This window comes from Oreochromis niloticus, linkage group LG10 (genome assembly GCF_001858045.2).
Source record: "Oreochromis niloticus isolate F11D_XX linkage group LG10, O_niloticus_UMD_NMBU, whole genome shotgun sequence".
Classification (NCBI taxonomy): Eukaryota; Metazoa; Chordata; class Actinopteri; order Cichliformes; family Cichlidae; genus Oreochromis; species Oreochromis niloticus.
In genome coordinates, this window is record NC_031975.2 from 34,515,399 (window position 1) to 34,527,970 (window position 12,572).

The 12,572-nt window shown below is 43.2% G+C and overlaps 1 long non-coding RNA gene across 1 annotated transcript; it reads right to left on the reverse strand.

The window, feature by feature from the left end:
* Positions 1–2,370: 2,370 nt before the first annotated feature.
* Positions 2,371–7,849, reverse strand: LOC109203839 (uncharacterized). Its single transcript, XR_002063495.2, has 2 exons — positions 7,046–7,849; positions 2,371–4,039 (listed from the first exon to the last, which is right to left on the reverse strand). It is a non-coding gene; the product is annotated as an uncharacterized LOC109203839 (long non-coding RNA).
* Positions 7,850–12,572: the final 4,723 nt, after the last annotated feature.

Sequence of the window (12,572 nt, forward strand, 5' to 3'; positions counted from 1 at the left end):
ACTAAAGTCCCACCTGGAAGAAAGTTACAGGCTGGCCATCGAAAACTCAGAAAAGGTGATGAAACGTAACAAAAACAGATTTGATAAAAATGTCACTGCGTCACAGCTGAATGTTGGAGACAGAGTTCTTGTGAGGAACGTGAGCCAGTTGATCTTGCAGAAACTTCTCACGATGAAGAAAGTCTATCTTCTGATCAAGTTACTCCAGACGCATCCAGAAATAATTTGTCACAACGCTCACCTACTGAATCAGAGCCTCTGAGTCCTGAAACAGAGCCACCCTTGAGGCACTCAACCCGCGTCAGGAATCCTCCTGATCAGCTGCAGTACATCTAGCCTGGTAAGCCTCTGTTAAAGACTGTTCAGACCTTTCTGCATGGGTTAAGTTCTGTTTTCTGCAAATTATACAAATTATACACTACATACTAGTTGACAGTGTGCAATAACCCGGCCGATTCATTCATCTTTACACCACCTTACAATCGACTCAACGGTCAGGGATTTTTTTCCCCCCCCACGATCAGCCCTGATCAGCGCGGGATGGCGAGCCACCCGACCACCGCTGCATTGCGGTAGGACTTGCGAACCTCTGGACTAAAATAAACTGTTGACACATGACCTATCACAGGTCAATGAAACTAAAGTGATCTTATACTGGACTAAACCTCATCCCACCTCCTTTTGGAACCTAATAAGCTGTTTTGTATTGTCAACATTATTTTTGTTTGTGATATATATGCATATATTTTTTTTATTTTTTTGTACAGCTGTCTATATATTTCTCATAACATACATAATATATATATTTCTTGAACTCTATTTTGGTTTCCTGTGTTTTATTCACACACTCAGGCTCCATAGTCGAAACTACTTCTGATTGGTCATTATCTATGAAGCTGCAGTCAGGCACCTTGGTCCTGCGTTACACAAGTGTAAAACAAATGCACAGAAATCAATTATTTTTCTACAATAATTAAATAGATTCAACATCTTTCTTCAACAGAATTGCAGACTGCACAGATGGTACCTTCCCAAAGGAAAAAGTACTATAGCTTACTCGGGTATATTAGACTTATTTGTCTCTCAGAAACAGTTCATAACGTCCCTTCAACTCATTCATGTCACCTAAAAGGTAAACCTGTTTCTCCATCACCTGCTCAGCTCTGATGATTTAGTAAGGACATCTCCTGGTTTCATCTTCATGTTTCCCTCTCACCACATATCCAAACGGATATCAGCAAACGTCAGCTGATACTAGAAAGTAATATTAAATACATTCTAACAACAGCTTATCACACTTAAACGTGCTGCTGTTGTTTATCCGCTGCTCTCCTCTTTCTAGCGCAAAGTGGGTGATAAGCAAACAAGAAAGACGGGACTTGCGGCAGTGTCAGTGGCAAGACATTTTTAAACATTGAAAGAATACAGAAACAGTCAGAGTTTTGTTCAGAGAACTACGTGCGCACGGGTGAGTGATCGGGCGATACCCACACCGAGGCTTTGCAGTCAGCTTTATTTATACATCGCAACATTCCCTGTTTTTTCAGGCTTTAACAGACAATCTGGGCATGTATAGGACACAGTGTGTGTGTGTGTGTGTGTGAGTGTATTGTCTATCTCGAGGAAAACAGAAGCCAGTTGGGTCCTGTTTCCAAGGGTGTCTGCAAGAGACTTTCACAGGAGTCAGCGAATACTGCGGGGCTCATGTGTATGTGTGTGAGAAGAAGCAAAGACAAAACATAAAGATATGTGAACACTATGTGCTTTCCAAGCCTTTCTTAACAGGAGCATATGAGTAAATGAGTAAATGGAGCATTATAAGGAGAACTGAGTAAATGAAACATTAAAAAGGAAGATGTATCAAAAAGGAAAAACATCATAAAATCACAAAATCCCTTAACATTCCCTGCTGTTGTTCATATATATTTATGTACCTCAACTACTAGTCACTTGCAGAAGCATTGTCAACTAGAGTATCATTTTGTGAAAACGTACATGATCAACTTTATTGGGTTCACACAGTTTAGTGCTTAAAAAATCATCTTCTTCCACTTGTACCTCTTCTCGAGCTTGTTCAACTTGAGATAATGCAATGTAAGCTTGCACTCTTACAGTAAACATTTTGCTTATCATACTCCGAATACAAGGCAGTACACATGTGGAAAATAAGCAAAGTAACATAAGGAGCATTCCAACGAATGTTAGTCCTTTTGTGAGTAATGACTTCCATGACCCGCTAAGCAGCCATGTGAGCCAGTCCTCTGTGTTTTGCGTGTAATCTTGCTGCTGTACTCGTCTGAGCTGACGTAGCGTGTTCAGTGTGTCAGACAAGTTGGTGGAATGCACATTATCAGGTGTTTTGCATTAAGAGGCATGTGCGAACAGATGTAATAGTTTCTGTCTCTTGTGGAGTTGTACACATAACGGTACCAGGCATTGTTCATCCATGGGTGGTTGTGATCTTGTGTCATGTCGTCTGGATGTATTGCGTCATGTGTCAATCTTGTCCTTCTTCTTCTGAAATCAGCGACAGCAGTCCCAACAGAATTGTGACACTGGCCACCAGAACGAGTAGGGTCTTCATGATGACCGAACACACCTGGTCCTGTGAGTGAGTAGACTAGGGGCGAGAAGAACAAGGGCGGGATTTACCCAAACAGCCCTCTCTCCACCTCCCAGATCACTAACAGGCAGGGGTGCTGGCGTCTCAGTGTCTATGGGCTGTCACTCACTTGTTTACAGTGGCTCTGATGAATCCCGGAAGGTCGTTCAGCAATTTTGCAGGCTGTTGGTAGGGTCCTTCCCACCTCGGGGAATGCCACTTTTTCCTCTGGAGCACTTTTATCAGGATCCAATCTCCTGGTTTCAACCTGGAAGAGACTGGAAGAGAATCATCTGGCAGTTGATTGTTCAAAACTATTTCTTTATTTTCTAACAGTTTTGTCATCCATTCTGCTAGTGTTGTTTCTCTTATGGATTTGTCTATCGGTTCACTTGTAATAGGTACTCTGCGGGGGATATGAGAAGTGATGTTTTATACTGAAGCCCAGTGCTTCAGAGACTTTTGATATTACTTCATTTACGAAGTGTGTAGCACAATAGACAATTCAATCAAGACCTTGAGCCATAAACAGACCTCACGCACAGACATTGTTTTCATAACCAGACAATTTTAGACCTTGTTCCTTAAATCTACATAAATATCCTCTGGGTGACATAAAACACATTTTAAGTAATCAATTGCTTCTCATAAAAATTATGTATTGGGATGTTTGTGTGCAGCATTTTGCATATCAGCATAAGCATTTGCGAGCAAAGCATTCTTCATTGCATAAGCGTGTGTGTGTGCCATTTCTCCCTCTATCAACGAGTGCACATGTGTTCATGTGTGTGTTTCACTTCATTCTGAATCGGTGTATGTAGATGTGTGTGTGTTCATCACTTTCCTGTTCTGGTGTTCTGGGTAAACCACAGCCTGAAGCGTGCCCTGGGGTCCTGCCCTCCTCCTTTTCAGTCCGCTTGCCACCATTGCTGCTGTTCAAAGTTCAGTTTGTCCTGGTTCTGGCCCCAATTGGGACAGTCCTTTTCTCCAGTGTCCATGCTCACCGCAGGTGAAAACTGCATCTTCTTCTGTGTTTTGTCCATTCGACCTCAGTTGCTCCTCCTGTCTCTGGCACGCCCTTTTTGCTGCCGTGTTGGTCCATCCCTGTCCTGCACAGTGTTAATGCAGAATTGTTAAGGTCAGCATTCTTTTGCTCGGCCTTACTTGTCATAAGTTGTCGGCTTGGCAGGCGTCTCGTCACAGCTCTGTCAGCTGAAGCTGTCTGGGAATTTTCCCCCGTGTAGTGAAACGGGCCTTGGTTTTAACGCTCTCCGTCTCCGCTGCATAAGATCGCTTTTCTGCAGCCCTGTTGACATTTGCAGGAAATTGTTTTTGTAAGTCCAGCTGCTGCAGCATTTGGTCAGGGTCACGTCGAAGGTGGTACAGGGGAGAGCAGGAGTCCAGGTCAGCCTCGGCTTTCAGGGCCAGCAAAGCAGCCTGTATTTAAACATAAAGAGAAGAAAAAACAAAACAAAACAAAAACAAACAGAAGTGTACGAACAGGAAAATTATGTTGTGCTGGCTGTGATACAAAGAGAGGGGAGAAACACCGGGCAGGCCCTGTGTCAGCCTTCCCCTTTTTTTCTTTTTTTTTTCCTCTCACGATGTAATCAACTGATAACCCACCAGGTTGACAGGACAACACAGGTAGATATTTAAATTCTTAAGATCATGTTTAAAAGCACAAAAAGGAATTTTCCTTCCGTCTCACAATTTGACTCTTAACCACTAAAATTGTTGTTTAATCACTGGTTGGTCATACCAGTCTCTTTATTTTCTTTTTGAAGTTTAATTGTTGTCCTGCAACCCAGAGGGTTTATTTGTTAGTAATAGATAAACTTCATCATTTAACAACAGGTGTATATTAATTTTTTTGCTGCTTTAACCTTGCTGGAAAATCTTCACGTGTTCATGAGTGTAAGCTGTTTTTTCATTGCGTTTGTCGGCAGGTTAATTTTAACTTTTTCTCAAACAAGGCATTTCTCTAACAGTTGCCCTTCACTCGCTTGTGCTAAGAAAGGCAAATGTGCTTGTAGTAGTTGTGAGATTATATCACATTATACCTGTAAACAAAATGAGCAAATCATGATACTGCTGTAGGCCACATCATACTTCTTGTTTAATCAGTATTTAGTTTCAGTCTGCATCACACCTCCCAATCGAAAGAATGTGAAAATCACCAGATCCACTAGATAGGTTTGTATTATCCTATACTGCTGATTTACTGTGAGTGAGTTACACTGTTTCATGACATTTCATAACGCTGAGTTATGAAAAGAGTATTGTGTTCAGAGAGTAGGGGCCTCCCTTTTTCCTTTGTGATAGTAAAAAGAACAGAGCACATGCCACGGGAGCGTCACCCCCACCTTTGGTGGAGGCAGAAAAACAGGGAGCCAAGGTCATAACTCAGGCTCACAAAGAGTCAGAAAAAATGTGAATGCTTAGTTTTGTGGCTGTGGCGCATTTTGTATGGCTTCTCTTCTTTTGTTTGTGTAGCTTTCTGCCTTCACCTGAGAGGGTGTGCCCTAAGCATGTGACTTCAGGTCTCCATGATTGGAGTTTATTTAAAGATAAATAAGATGATTTCATTTATTGCTCGCAGATCATGCACTAAACGGTATTTTGCAGTATTAGCTGTCTTCATCACTTAAACAAAACATCACTCACTCTTTGTTTTATTATTATTATTATTATTACTATTATTTTAAATTCTCCTTTCTCAAAAACAGAAAATGAAATTGTAGTTGTTCCTTGCTGAGAAACACAAAATTACATTTCAAACAAAAAACAGACAACCCAGCTCTCAGCTGGCTCTGGACTTATCATCATCAAACTGATACAACTGAAACTGATTTATTCATTTTTCAACCCAACAAAACAAAACAAAACAAAAACAAGTTACTGATGGCTTGAACGCTTTACACGCGAGTCAGGATGCAAAAAGGCTGCTGCCAAAGACAAATCAGAAGCATGGGGGAAAAACTGAGCCCACAGACAGCTTCATGTTTGAGCTTTAATAGCTCTGTTTCCCTCCCTCTGATGTGTTCTTATGCAGCCTCTGCTCTAAAAAATGTGTAACCTGCTCATCAGCTTAGCAGTGACCATATATTTAATTCAGCTTCACAATTGTGTGGCCTTAGCTGTTGTATAAAGGGTGTTTAGTTGTTAGTATAGGTGTGCTCTATATCTCAACAATGTCTCATCTAGGATGACAGGTTTTCAAGCAGGTCAAGCGTCTCTATGCACTTGATTAGATTTGGTATTTTCTTCATCTCATATATCATTATACTGAGTTTGAGCAAACCTTAAGCTTGATACAGATTACTTTTAACAATTATCCACCTCACATCACAACTGACTGAGGTGCCTCTTCATATTTAATATTATTTCATTATTAATGTTATTATCTTTTTATATAACAGCAATAGTATATTACAATATTTTATTTGTGTCCACCAAGGGCTGAGGGTGAGCTGCAGTCTCACCCTTTCCCAAGCTGGAGACATTTTCCTTTTCACACACTTTCTTTGGCTGAACAATGACACAACCTTAATATACCTTGTGCGTCTCTCTATTTCATTTAATATGTGTTTGTGTGAGTTATCTGGTTTCATGCATTCTATCCATTCTAGGCACGGTCGTCCTGCCAACTATATTTCATTATTAATACCAGTTTACCAGTTGCTATCCTTCTATTATCAATTTGAATACATTAACTAAGCTCTAATTTAATTTAACCTTTTGTTTATTCCACTTCATTCCTCTTTCCATGCTTTAAAACATTACACCTTGTTTTGCTTTTATTTATTAATACTGCCAGCACACACTGTGAGACGTTCTGGTACTAGAGTCAGAGGAGGTTATTAAGTCAGCCTTCTACCCTGAACTAAATTCAGGGCGGACTTAATTTTACGCGTTGACGCGCAACCTTTTCTCTTTCTCACCATCCAGTACTCACAGGAAAACAATAGGAGTAGTGCAGGAGCCTAGAGCTCCTATTCAATGAAGCACTTACTCCTCAACAAACATTCAGCAAACAGTTAGCGCGCTTAGAGAAAATCCTATTTTTATTTGACACTCTCGCTTCTCTGGCTACCAACCTTTATTTTTGTTGCGGATTGAGCCTCTCAGGGCGTGTTAATCCGTCTTACACAGGCGAGCGTGGCTACCAACCTTTTGTTTTTATGCTGCGGATTAAGCCTCCCAGGGCGTGTTAATCCGTCTTACGCAGGCGAGCGTGAGATATACTGGCTACCAACCCTTACTTATGTTGCGAAACAGGCCCCCACAGGGCAGGTTGTTTCGTCTTACACGGGCGAGCATATTACATAGGACACGTCTGTCCTTTTCCTTTTCGGTCCACACAGGACCCTTCTACTTTGAGCAGTGTCAAACTAAAATCGATTATTCAACGCAAAGTGTTTCTGGCTGCTTTATATTCACCTTCAATGTTGCGCTGTGTTCTTTTTCCCGGCGTCACCGAGAACCTGGCGTCGTGGACCTGTATAAGACACTGGCCAGTAGGCGAATGTACGACTCTGGGCTTTTCCTCGCTTCGCTAGAAACGGTGGTTGCAGTGCAGGTAGTCACGACGTCAGGATCTGGTGGCTCCGTCTGTGAATAGTTAGATGATACAATAATATCAATAAACTATCCGGCTCGAAGGACCAATTAAATGTCAGTGGCAAGACATTTTTAAACATTGAAAGAATACAGAAACAGTCAGAGTTTTGTTCAGAGAACTACGTGCGCACGGGTGAGTGATCGGGCGATACCCACACCGAGGCTTTGCAGTCAGCTTTATTTATACATCGCAACATTCCCTGTTTTTTCAGGCTTTAACAGACAATCTGGGCATGTATAGGACACAGTGTGTGTGTGTGTGTGTGTGAGTGTATTGTCTATCTCGAGGAAAACAGAAGCCAGTTGGGTCCTGTTTCCAAGGGTGTCTGCAAGAGACTTTCACAGGAGTCAGCGAATACTGCGGGGCTCATGTGTATGTGTGTGAGAAGAAGCAAAGACAAAACATAAAGATATGTGAACACTATGTGTATGTGTGTGAGAAGAAGCAAAGACAAAACATAAAGATATGTGAACACTATGTGCTTTCCAAGCCTTTCTTAACAGGAGCATATGAGTAAATGAGTAAATGGAGCATTATAAGGAGAACTGAGTAAATGAAACATTAAAAAGGAAGATGTATCAAAAAGGAAAAACATCATAAAATCACAAAATCCCTTAACAGGCAGAAAAGCCGATCAGCTGATCATTGATCAGTTTCATGTTTGAAGTAATAACAGGAGAGGAAGGGGGAGTGAATGTGAGCAGTAGATGCAACTGCGCAGCAAGGACAGAATAACTCCAGCTTTGTGTTTATTTTTTAATTCTATCTGAAGTATGGGACAAATCGCTTCCTTTTCACCTCAATATGGAACTCCAATGGCCAGTCCAGCTGTGGCTCAGAAGAGATCACATGTGTGATCTCTCCGGCTTTGCATGTTCTCTCCTCTGCCTGTTCATGTAAAAATAGCAAAAATTAAAAATCAAAAAAGATAAAAAAGAGAAAAAATAAATATTCTGTCCCTCAGTTCAGTTCTTTTGCCACATGGCAAAACACGGCACTGTATGGGTAGATGAGGACATTGGAATGCCCAGTGCCCAGCAAATCGTTCCTGCTTCTCTGCGCAAGCTGGACACACAGAGTATGCAAATGTTTGTCATTGCCGTAGTACATACCCAGATAGCAAGGAGACATTGAAACAATGTTTAGTCAATATCAGGTGATTCTATTGAATCAACGTTGAAATCTGACATTGACCTAACGTCACTCTTGCACCTTTTTTAATATTGAAACAACGTCAGGGTTTGATATTGAATCAATGTTGAACGCTGACATTGATTCAACGTCAAATTTTAAAACACTGTTAATGTTGAAACAATGTCAGATTCTGATATTAAATCACTGAACTCTGATGTTGATTTTCCATCACTTTTGCACCCTTGGTTACTATTGAAACAATGAAGTCATGATTAACAAAAAAAAAAAAAAATAGTACTTAACAGGTTTTTGTATTACAGTTTTTTCTGATGGCTTGAGCACATGTTTTGTAACTATTGGCTATTTTTGCAAAACTAAGATAAGATAAGATATGATCACCTTTATTAGTCCCACACGTTGGAAATTTGTTTTGTCATAGCAGGAAGTGGACAGTGCAAAAGTTATGAAGCAAAAATTAGAATACAATAAGAATAAATACCGTACACAACTGTACAGAATAGAATAAAATAAAATACTATATACAGTAGAATAAAATAGAATAAAATATACAATAAGATCAAAATAGAATACAAATGCTATATACAACTGAGTAAAAATACATCGATGCCAGAAAAGATTATTGCACTTAGTATTATTGCACATGTGTGGATGTGTGTGTTTGATCAGTTAAAGTCTTTGTTGTGGAGTCTGACAGCAGTGGGGAGGAAAGACCTGCGAAATCTCTCCGTCCCACACCGTGGGTGCCGCAGTCTCCCACTGTAGGAGCTGCTCAGTGCTGTCACAGTCTCCTGCATGTGGTGGGAATAGAATAGAATAGAATAGAATAGAATAGCCTTTATTGTCATTGTACAGGGTACAACGAAATTGGAGTGCCACTCCCTTGGTGCAAAAATACAATAATAAATATAAATGTAAAATATAAAAGGTACATTAAAACAAACAATAGTAAGTACAATATATACAGGATAGCAGCATTAATATAATGACAGTAAGAATAGCAGCATAATAATTGACGGTGACAGTATGGTGTAGCTAAGCAGTTGATGTTGTCCAACAGGGATGACAGCTTAGCCGCCATTCTCCTGTCACTCACCACCTCCACTGGGTCCAGAGGGCATCCTAGAACAGAGCTGGCCCTTCGGATCAGCCTGTTCAGTCTCTTCCTGTCCCCGGCAGAGATGCTGCCACCCCAGCAGACCACACCATAGAAGATGGCTGAGGCCACCACAGAGTCATAGAAGGTCTTCAGGAGTGGGCCCTCCACTCCAAACGACCTGAGTCTCCGCAGCAGGTACAGCCTGCTCTGCCCTTTCCTGTAGAGGGCGTCTGAGTTATGAGTCCAGTCCAGTTTGTTGTTCAGATAAACACCAAGGTACCTGTAGCTGTCCACAGCCTCAATGTCCATACCTTGGATGTTCAGTGGTTGCAGTGGAGGATGCTTGTGCCTGCGGAAGTCTACCACCAGCTCCTTGGTTTTACTGGCATTGATCTGGAGGTAGTTCAGCTGGCACCAGTCCACAAAGTCTTGGATCAGTCCTCTGTACTCCCTGTCATCCCCATCAGTGATGAGGCCGACTATTGCAGAGTCATCAGAGAACTTCTGCAGGAAGCACTGGGTGGAGTTGTGGGAGAAGTCTGCAGTGTAGATGGTGAAGAGGAACGGAGCCAGAACCGCTCCCTGTGGGGCCCCCGTACTGCAGATGACCCTGTCCGACACACAGCCCTGAGTCCTCACATACTGTGGTCGGTCGGTGAGGTAGTCCAGTATCCATGCTGTGAGGTGATGGTCCACTCCTGAGTTCTCCAGCTTGTCCTTCAGGACCGTGGGAAGAATAGTGTTGAAGGCACTGGAGAAATCGAAGAACATGATTCTCACAGTGCTCCCAGCGGTCTCCAGGTGAGCGAGGGAACGATGTAGGAGGTGGATGATGGCATCATCCGCTCCAATGCCAGGTTGGTAGGCAAACTGAAGTGGGTCCAGTGATGAGCTCACCAGGTGCCGAAGCTGAGCCAGGACCAGCCGCTCCAGGGTCTTCATCAGGTGGGATGTCAGAGCCACCAGCCTGTAGCTGTTGAGGTCCTTGGGGCGTGAAGTCTTTGGCACTGGTACAACACAGGAGGTTTTCCAGAGCTGTGGGACTCTCCCCAGCCTCAGGCTCAGGCTGAAGAGGTGCTCCATCACCCCACACAGTTGGTCCGCGCAGGACCTGACGACCCTTGAGCTGATGCCATCTGGGCCCGCTGCCTTCTTGCCATTAATCCTCCTCAGTTCCCTCCTAACCTGGGTGGTTGAGAGAGACAGGCTGGAGCCTTGTGTTGAGTGTGTATTGGATGCTGTTGTTGGGGGTGGGAGGAGTGAGCAGGGTGAATAGAGGAGGTGTGAAGTGTCTGAGGTGTCAGAGGTGGAACAGCAGCAGTGGGGGTGGGTGAGTCTGCAGCCGATGTTGGAGACTGCCTCATGGCTGAATCAAATCTGTTGAAGAAATGATTCAGTTCATTTGCCCACCTCACATCCCTCCCAGGCAGAGAGTTCTGATGTTTGTGGCCTGAGATGGTTCTGAGGCTTCTCCAGACTTCACCAACGTTATTTTCCTGAAGCTGGTTCTCCATCTTCTGCCTGTAGCTATCCTTCCCATTCCTTATCAGTCCCCTCAGCTCTCTCTGCACCCTTTTCAACTCCTCTTTGTCTTTGGATTTGAAGGCCCTCCTCTTCTGCTTGAGGACAGCTTTAATTTCTGGGGTAATCCAGGGTTTGTTGTTGGAGAAACACCGTACAGTCCTGGTAGGTACGGTGTTATCCACACAGAAATTAATATAGTCAGTAATGCATGTAGTAAGGCTGTCGATGTCCTCTCCGTGGTCATCACAGATCACCTCCCACACAGTCGACTCAAAACAATCCTTAAGAGCCTCCTCGCTCTCCTCCAACCATCTCTGCACTGTGCGGGTGGCTGGTGGCTCCCGGTGCACTAAGGGCACATACACAGGGACAAGGTGCACCAGGTTGTGATCAGATCTGCCCAGTGGAGGGAGAGGTGATGAACTGTATGCCTCTTCAGCATTGGTATACAGTAAGTCCAGTGTTTTATTGTCTCTGGTTGGGCAGGTCATATACTGGTTGAAGGTGGGCAGTGTGGAGTCCAGTGAGACATGATTAAAGTCCCCTGATATTATGAGAAGGGCTCTCGGAGATTGTGTTTGCAGTCTGCTGACCACTGAGTGGAGAGAGTCACAGGCTGCATCCGCGTTGGCCGAGGGGGGGACATACGCTGTTATCGCGATAACATGCGAGAATTCCCGGGGCAGGTAGTACAGATGCATGCTAACGGCTAACAGCTCAATGTCTCTGCTGCAGAGTTGTTCTTTCACAGTGATGTGCCCAGGGTTACACCATCTGTCATTCACAAACACTGTCAGTCCCCCTCCTTTCCTCTTACCGCTGTCTCTCGTCCTGTCCGCTCGCATCAGCTGGAATCCCGGTAGTGTCACGCTCGTGTCCGGAGTTAGGGGTGTTAGCCAGGACTCCGTTAGCATCATGATGCTACATTGCCGGTACTCCCTCTGTGACCAGGTTAGCGACGTGAGCTCATCCATCTTATTGGGCAAAGATCTTACGTTTCCAATAATTACAGAAGGAAGAGATGGTCGACAACGTCTCCTTCTCGGGCGACAGCGCTCCTTCCCAGCACAACACCCCCGTCTTTTCTTCCTCAGCTCGCTGGGAATGTCGAGTCTGTCCGCCGGCAGTACCGCTGATCCTTACTGTAAACAAAGGATCCCTGCTCTGGGTCCCCAGACACGGGTGAAAAAAGTAGAAAAAAACTAAGAAAAACAACCAGAACTAACACAAAACGGTAGAACATGGTTGCAGAGTCTAATTACTAATACGTTAGTTATAAGAATTACGAGAAGAAAAAAAGATAAGAAAGAAAGAAACTCAGAATAAGCAGAGCTGCTGTAATAGGCTGCCGCACACGGGGACGCCGGAGGTACTCTACACACAAATAAGAAAACTCTTCACCCAATCAGCAAAACATTGTAGTTTTCTTGTAAAAGCGAATAACCCTTGCTTAACTCTCCACACCTTTGTAAAAATGGTATTTTCGTATCCAACAGTTAACACAAGCCATCATATTACAGTTTTTTCTGAATGCTTAAACCCTAACTGTGATTCTTATAGCACAATTTCTA